Below are 8,847 nucleotides of genomic sequence, written 5' to 3'. Positions count from 1 at the left end.
GGCTTCAGAGGGAAAATATCGTACACTATCCCAAGGATTAGGAAAGCCAGGGAGCTAAGCAATAGCACACAAGTGCCAAGGAGCTGACTTTTGATGTATTGATTAAACTCCACAGGAATTCCAAGGCCAAATCCCATAGATCCTGCTGCTGGCACGCAGAAGAAGTTTTCCCTCTGGCTTCTTCACTGCTCTCCACCTTTTTGCAGAGGCAGCACAGGCAGCAAGGTTGTGGGGTTGCCCTTGGCTTCTGGCCAGCACCTGCATACTGAGCCCTGGGCAGGAGGTGACGGACCACAAAAGTCTTGCTAAAGCTGCTCTCAGCATAACTAACATATTCTTCACTGTGAACTTTCATTCCCATAAGAGTAGCAGTCTTGCTGCTTAGAGCATTTGTTTATTGACACCCCATCTTGCTAGCAGGCTCCACCTTCAGCGTGGCCTGACCTCCTGCATATGGCAGCTGTACCAATTTGTCTACTTTGCCCTTCTTGTTGCCTTCTCTGTAGCTATGGCTAAGGCAATGGATGTTGGTGGGGGGACATATTCCAAAGCCATTTTTCCCATTTGTAAAACCTGCAGTCTTTCCAATTGCACATTTCTTTGCAATTCCCTTCATAGCAAGCTTACATCAAATTCGCCACCATGGGGTTTGATACCTTGTGTTTTCAGCATGAGGCAGAATGGTTTAGAACACTGCTTTCTTTGTTGGAATCAAGAAGAATTGGACTGACATTGCATTTTATTTTGTATTATATTTATGCAGAAATGGAAACAAATGTTGTAGCGGCTTGGATCATCTACATGAACACATTGTTCCTATGGAAGCTTCATAGCTGCCCAATAAAGACAGAGGGATTCAGAAGGCCAGTTAGTAGTGGCTAAATTGCAGCAATGGTTGACAGTTGCGTCTGCTTTCTATCCCAGTAGTAAGGTACCTAGAGGACATGACTAAGATTAGAAGAAAAAAACATATAAGCAATTAATATAGACACACATTTAAAAATAAAATTTTTGCAGTATTAACAGAACAAATCCTGCTTAGCAAGGGTTTTAACAATTATCAACAATTCTTTAGAAAACAGCCACAGTTTACATGTGCAGTCAGTTGCTTTCTAATTGCTACAGCAGGCTACCACTGGGAAGAACAAAGGAAATATTTAGCACATCGTAAATTCTTCTGCAGCCCTGCCGAGTGGCTGGAGTTCAGATTACAGGTTTATAACCAACATTTGAGAGCAATTTCTCCTCCACTTTGAGAAAGTGGGTGGGGAAGCTGTTCAACACTTTCTTCAAATGCCTGAAGTAATGTGTGTCTGAAAGAAATGCGGGTTCAAAATTCTCTTCCACTTGTCTTTTGATTCAGGTTTGCACTGCTCTGTAATATGTTTAAATACTAAAATAACCCCTTTGCTAAAAAAACAGATGAATATGCCATTGCTGTTTGTGTTGTTATAACTATTAGCTTCCAACTTTATCCCTCTTGCAGGTGATTTGCTGGAATCTTGCAAGCTGATCAGTATTTGCTCCCACCAATGCTAAGGGTCTTGCAAATGCTGCGGGGGTGTGTGTGGGGTGGGGGTGTGTGCTGATAACCGGAGGGGGAGGTATTAGTCTTCTTGAGTCGGTACTTAATCATGTCCAGGTCTTGTGAATGAGGTGTTGAGGCTCTGACAATTGTAAAGATTTCATGATCTAGCAGAAAATATGGTGGTGCCCTGGCCAACATAAGCCCTCCTTTAGTTTGAGTGCTAGTTGAATTTAGATATTGCTTAAGTTTCTCCTAGCTTCACAGGGATAGAACATTCTCCATTAAATGTTCTTAATGAGAAACATCACTGTTTACTCAGCAGCTGCCAGTAATGTAGAAGAGATATAAGTAAGGGAATATCCTGTGTTGTTCAGTTTGAAGCACTTTCAGTGTTAACTCCAACCTTTTGAACTTCTCTTTAAAGGAAAAATTGTCTTAGAACTTAAATCAGGTTAGATATTTTCTACATCTAGTTTGATATGCTTGCTGCTTGGTTTTTTGTGGGTGTTTTTGTTTATTTTGCTGGTTTTTTCTTCCTTTGGAGCAAGGTTTGTCAATACTCCAGTATGTTAGCTGGCATTACAGCCCATGTGTACATGCTTCCCATCCTCATAGTTGATTTAAAAATGCAGCACACTTGGAGCTCAAAAATTCAGACTTCCAAGTGCCTATAGCCAAATTAGAAAAGAAAATAGAAGCATGAGATTAAGTATAGTTTTTAAAAAATCACTTTTCGGTGTTCTTGACAGTACTGAGTCTATGTCCTTTACTACATGTAATGTATCTACATATAATGTATTTTTTACATTGCTGACCTGACAAAAAAATTCAGTAAACATTCATATATTCTGTCTTAACAGTTTAGTAGTGATACATCAGAGACACTGTCAGTATCTCATTGAAAGAGGAACAATACACTTGCGCACCAAAAGTCCTGCACCAACCTCCAAGTATGTAACTCCAAGATAATAATGTATTTACAAAGTCTACTCTCAGTCACTTGTATAACAATTTTCTGGGGATGTATTCCTATGTGAATAAGAACTGTTGACAGTCTAATCATACTCAGCTCTACAGAAGATACAGAAATACAAGGAAACCAGAGCATCTGTAATGAATGGAACAAGAATGAAGCATGATGTTGCAGGTGTTGCTAGAAGAACACAGGATGAAATCATAGTTTCTGTCAGATAGTTACCTTAACATCTGTACTATCTGATCATGATGGGTTTAACTATAATATGTTATAGTCACACTAATGCATTGTCTTAGATTCAACTGTTTATCCAACTTCCTTCAAAGTGAAAATCATTAACTAAGTGTATCCTTTAAAGAAAATCTTAAACTATCACAAAATCCTTTGATCTGTTCATTGCATTAAAATAACGTTGTGTTCAAATTGCTCCTTGTCAGTCCTTGAAAATTAAAATGGGGAGAGCTATTGGAAAGCAGTCCAAAGAATGAAGACAAGATAAGATGTAATATTCTCCAGGAACAATAATGTATAATGATTGTTCAAACTCCTAAAAAAAATGAAGTTACTAAATAGTTTAAGCCCTGCCTTTAACTTCAAGAAATCCCACTGTCACATTTTTTAGGGACATTTGTTTCTGGGGTAGACATCTATGACGATTGGAGTAAAGCGTTGCATGGAAACAGCAAAAGCTAAGTAATACAGGGGCTGATCTACATCAACAAGAACTTGGTCTTAACTGAAAGAAACCACTGGATTAGCACGGTCTGGCACCATCACTATTACTCCCTAAAAATTAAGTAGGATTAGGCAAACTTTTAAAACTAGTTTAGTGGCGGGAGATACAGCAAGCCTGTGTCATTAGAGAAAAAATCTCAGCGCTTGGCCATTGTGGAGAGATTTAAATGCTTGAAGCAGCAATACAATGGAATGGCTGAGGTGCTCCACAGAAGTCTGTTTCTATTTATGTCTATCATCAGCTTTGCACTCTCCACCCCCACACACATTACTCCTCTTCCACTGAATAAATGGAATATTTCACCCATGAATAACAATCTTCTTTCACTAACCTAAAAGTGCTACACAATGCCCTCACACCTGCAGCATTTACAAATTGCAGGTCCTGTGGTCACGAAAGAAACTCAATAAACACAATTCATGGGTGAGATGGTTGTAGGTTACAAGTAAAATGTTTGGCTAAAACCTGATGGATTTTATCTTTTCAAAGCGTGTAATTTCACCAACCTTATGCTCCTACGGCCCACGGTCACAGCAAAACTATTTCCGTGACAGTAAAGCTATCTAGAGGGCATATTGTAAATGCATTTACTCTTATAGTTTGTTGCCAGTTTGGTAATCCCTGTTTAAAAGAAATTGCAGAAATGGTTTTAACGGTTACAGAAATATGCAGACTAGAAGACTGGACATGGAGGGACTGCCCCCACCTTCTGCCATTAAATGAAATGACAGATGCATGAGAGCTTATATCATAAATATAACTGGTACTTCAAAAATTGATGTTATTGCCACTCTTTTTCCACTCATGCTTCATCAGAACTTTGCCTCTCCTTCCCTGTCTCTTCTCATTATTTACTTGTTGTGAAGCTTTTGAATCTACATTGGGAGACCCAATCCTGCAAATACTTCATATAGGTAAAACATGTTTTTTTAATATCCATTAACATCATGGTATCTATTTGCCTGAATAAGGCAAGTTCAGACTGTGCTGATAACCTGCTTTTGCTGGTCTTGTCAATCCTACTGTTTTCATTTGAATTTCATATAAAGCAAAGTATGAGTGACAAAAAACAAGATGACACTGGCTCCTTTCCTTATTTTCAAGGAGTAACACAGGACAGTAGTAGAGCCACTCAAAGGTTCTTGGATCTCCTGATTTCATTTTTGCAGATGACCCTAAATTTCTTCTCTATTCTAGCCTTTGTAGCGGTGATCATATTTTGCAGTGTTGGAAGGCATCTGGCTGAGAGACTGGGAGTCTTAAAGAGAAAAAGATATGGCTGGGTTGAGATATGTCAAACCTTTTTGAGGGCTGTGTGTCTGAACATTCCTATTACAAATAGGAATTGGGGCCTGACAGATTGGTCAAACCACCGCACAGATTAAAACTGAACAGGGAAAAATATGTACATAACATAAAACTCTCCAAGTGTGTGAATGTATGCATGGGCACACAAAATGGAGAGTATATATAATAATTCATGGATAGATTTTTAAGTCTGTGTAAAATGTACTTTGCACTTGGAAAATAATTGCCCACTATCCTTATTTTTTATCTATTATGCTACAACCCAGCTGGAAAATACGATTTTGCCATGATCTTGCAAGGACCATGCATAGTAAATGCCCATACAGGGCATTACCATCATGCCTTAAGACATGACCAATTTGGATTCCAAGTCAGGAAGCATCTTAAATAACAATATCATAAGAAAGATGAGATCTGATGATTGATTCATAGAGTAATAGAATCATAGAAGAATTGGGGTTGAAAGGGACCTTTAAAGGTCATCTAGTCCAACTCCCCTGAGATCCCCCTGTCCCCTGAGGAAAGACTAAATAGTTTATCCCTTCTTTCTTACAGGCCCCCTTTAAGTACTAATTAAGCACTAATACATTAATGGAAAAGTGGTAAAAACCCCCAAACCAGTGTCTTTCCTTTATGTTATTGCTAATTTGCTTCTTGGCTCACTATCCCCGCTAACTATTGCATGCACCAGCAGCCCTTGATTTTTTTTCTCCCAAGAGGTGCAGTACAAAGCCAGTAATGGACATAAACCAGTCAGTCGGTATGCAAAGACATGAAGCACAGCCCAGCACAGTTCCAAAAGACTTGTGCAGGAAGGGAGTTTACTGTCCTCTGGGCTCTACCAGAGCTTGTGAAGGTACATCTGCTGATGAGAATCTGGGAAAGTCTCGCAGCTGGTTAGTGGATCAGATGTTTTCATGTCATGTGGGACTTCTGGGAGCATCAGACCCTAGGTGATCATGTAACTTTCAGAAGCCTGGAGTCACCACCATCTGCATGTCAGCTCCCTTTTGCTGTTGCCATTGCTCCAAAACAAAGCTCATATTAAATGCTTTGAGTCTTGGCATAACACAGATCCCCCAAACCACATTTATCCCATGACCAGTGATGAGTGTGCAGTTCTATTGTTAGAAGCAAACCACTTCAAAACGCCAAAATATACATTTTGCACATATTTTCATCTCTATTTTGTGTGAACAGCAAAATCTTCTTTTCCTTTTTTTTGACTTATGTTTTTTAAGTTTTTAAGATCTCCACAGTAAGATCTTGAGTATTTTTTGTCCTTAGGATGAGTACCTTTTACGCAAGTGTTTTGACATCAGTTGGTTTTCTTGCCAGGTCTGGGAGTTCTGGGTGCAATGTGCTCCCTGAATTAGTTACAATGTCACTGTCACACCTAAAACCAGGCATTTTTCTGTCCTGATTTAGGTGTTAATGACATCATCATCTGCTGCAGTGGAAACAAACTCCTAAAATTTAAGCCTCGGTATGTAAATAAAGGAGTAGCTGGTTTTTGAAATATTTTTCTTTAAAATGTAGTATTTAGTCTAGACACAGATTCTGTTAATGATTTGGGTTCATGAATGTTCTGTGTACAGGAGAATTGCTATTAACCTTTAATAGAAAAGAAAAAATATTCAGTTATAAAATGCTTTTACATACCTGAAAACAAGAACTACTCTTCAAGTAAATAGGAGTGTAGTTGGTTGTAGAAAATGCTGACTTCCTCATAAGGTGGACTAATCAGATTTACTTTATTCAAGTTTATCAAGGAAATATGAAACAAAATGACCCGAAAATATTTAAAATTTGTAACTGTGACCTCAGAAACAAATGGGAGCTATGGCAAAAGAAAATGCATGAAAAAGAAAATTGGGTTCTATCCTCTGTAAGTTGTATTTCCAAAATACTAAGGTGAAGTCTAACTCAACCTTCCACATTGATCTAAATGACCATAATGGCCTTGGAAAAACCCTAGACTGATTTTAAAAAATCGTCATATTAACAATGATGCAACTTGTCACATTTATGGACTAAATTAAAGCTATTTATTTGGCACAAATTCTTTACATATTTTTTTACAAAAATACTTTGGTCATTTTCAGTTTATCTGTCTACAGGGCACAATCCAGTACCCACTGATCCCAATAAAAAACACCAAAAAACTAGATGATGCCAGTTCAAGAGAAGACCCTCTCTGCAGCGCTTGTTGCCAATGGAACGAGTAGCCCCCGTCAAAATTAGGATTCTAGAGTTGAAAAGCATCTGATTTCATCAGTGAAATCAAAACTGTAGAACTTTTTCATTTTCATATGACCTAAAGAGGATTACGGTAGTTTAAGTACAAAAACATGGGCTTTCATTTCATATGACAGGGCTATTATGTCTGCTTTGATCACAGGTTTCTGAAAACGTTTTTAAGGGGATTAAAGGCAATTCCATAATTTTCAGTAGAACACAGGGGGAATTAGATACTGTCCCACATGGATGCTGCTGTTGCGTTTCTCTTGGTTCCTCTACTCAATCTGCTAACTTACCCAAGAAGAGTTTAATATAATATACACACACAAACCTCTCTCAGGATGGAAGCCAGCAACCTGATGTATAAAGAGTCAGGAAGTGGGAAACAGGGGTTAAAATCCTATGAGATATAACCAGGAACTGAACCTTGGTCACACATTTCTTTGGTCAGAACTCAGATCACAGTATTATGATATAAAGGGAACATGAGAGTGATTGGAGTCCTCCTCCAGCTATTCTAAAGAACTTCAGAAAGTGCTACTATGTTTTTTGGGTTACCATTTCTTACTGGAGTGTTTTAGGGGTGACTTTATGCAATGTATTTTAAGGAGCCCCTCAAGGAATTTAGCAGAGAGTTCCTAGGTGCCAGGCAGGCTGAAGTGTGAAGGTGGAAGTGAACAGCTCAGCTTTGTTTGTTAAGAATGAGACATTTTCTGCCAGAAGAAATGTGTTCAAGTTGCTTAGTCACCTTTCAAGTTACCAGCTGTGATGCCTCAAGGAATAACGTAAGGGGAGTTTTCAGAATTCCAGTGTTGCATGCAGCTCTCTACATTTTTGCCTAAGTCCCTCTTTAGGTCTCCAGGTCCTTATGTGGATGAGCACAGATTGAGAAAACACCACTGACTGAACACAAACCTCATTCTGATAGTGCTTATTTTACCTTGGTGCAAAGTGACACCTACTGTCCCTCTATATTTGTATTATTATCTGGAATTTATTTGTGGAGAGTTTATTTTAGTCTAATGGTAGAGCCTACACTTCGGTAGAAGCATTGTGAAAATAAAAAATAAAGACAAGACCATCTCAAAAACATCTGTGTACATTAACTATTATTATTACCATTACTCTTGGATATCCTCACGGCAACTGCATGCCTTAGAGGTTCTGGAAGATGATTGATTGTTCCCAAACTGCTACATAGTTTTAGTTGATTAACCACATATATTTTTTGCCAATATGTCTGGCTACCTTTTAGAAGTTACTGCATTGCTGGCCATATTACAGAAACAGAGTTTTTAGGGATTGGAATCAGATTTGGCAGTAAAGGGTTCAGTTGCAAATTCATAGGTGATCTTAAAATTTCATTTGACATAAAAGAAAACTCTTTGCAATGGAAAAAAGAGCCGGGATGCTATTTAAAATGACATCTCCTCTTGTAACTTTTTTTTTTTTTGCAAGATTTAGCATAAGCCCTTTTAGGGACAGTGCTCACTGAAGTTTTTGGTATTTTCCCTGTTCACTTGAGATCATCTTTCTATGAATGAAGTAATACCCTACCTTTCTGAAAAGCAGAAAAATATCTGTTCAAAACGTCTTCTCATTAAAAGGTCTTTTGTCCTTTTCTTTGGCTTTTTCAGTTTTTAACGAGTTGTTTATATATCTCAATGGTTTGAAAAGACAGATGTATTTTATGTAATCTTCCATGTAAGCTTTTTTCATTTCACTTATAAATTACTTTACCATATTTTAAGATGCAGTTATGTTTTCATGGAAAAATGTCCGAAAAAATTGTGAACAGTCCTTTGTTGCCCACCATGAACTTCCAGATAAAGTGGGTATAAATTGCAGTAGGTAATAAAATCCCAACTTATAAATAAGCCACAATTTTATTGTAGAAGTGGCAATTAAAACTGTGTTGTTCTGTTTTATTTTTACTCTAAGACTGTAATATATGAGTTTCATTTAGGTAACAGTTAAATAGGTAGCAGCACTTGCTCTGTTTTGCTCAAAGGGCAGCTCTATGTACTGAAGTTAGAGACCCCAGGCTGCTTAGAGATA

Source organism: Lepidothrix coronata, unplaced genomic scaffold (assembly GCF_001604755.1).
Source record: "Lepidothrix coronata isolate B3197 unplaced genomic scaffold, Lepidothrix_coronata-1.0 Scaffold167, whole genome shotgun sequence".
NCBI classification, from domain to species: Eukaryota; Metazoa; Chordata; class Aves; order Passeriformes; family Pipridae; genus Lepidothrix; species Lepidothrix coronata.
The sequence above is the reverse complement of the archived record's forward strand: the minus strand, read 5'-3'. Positions refer to the sequence as shown.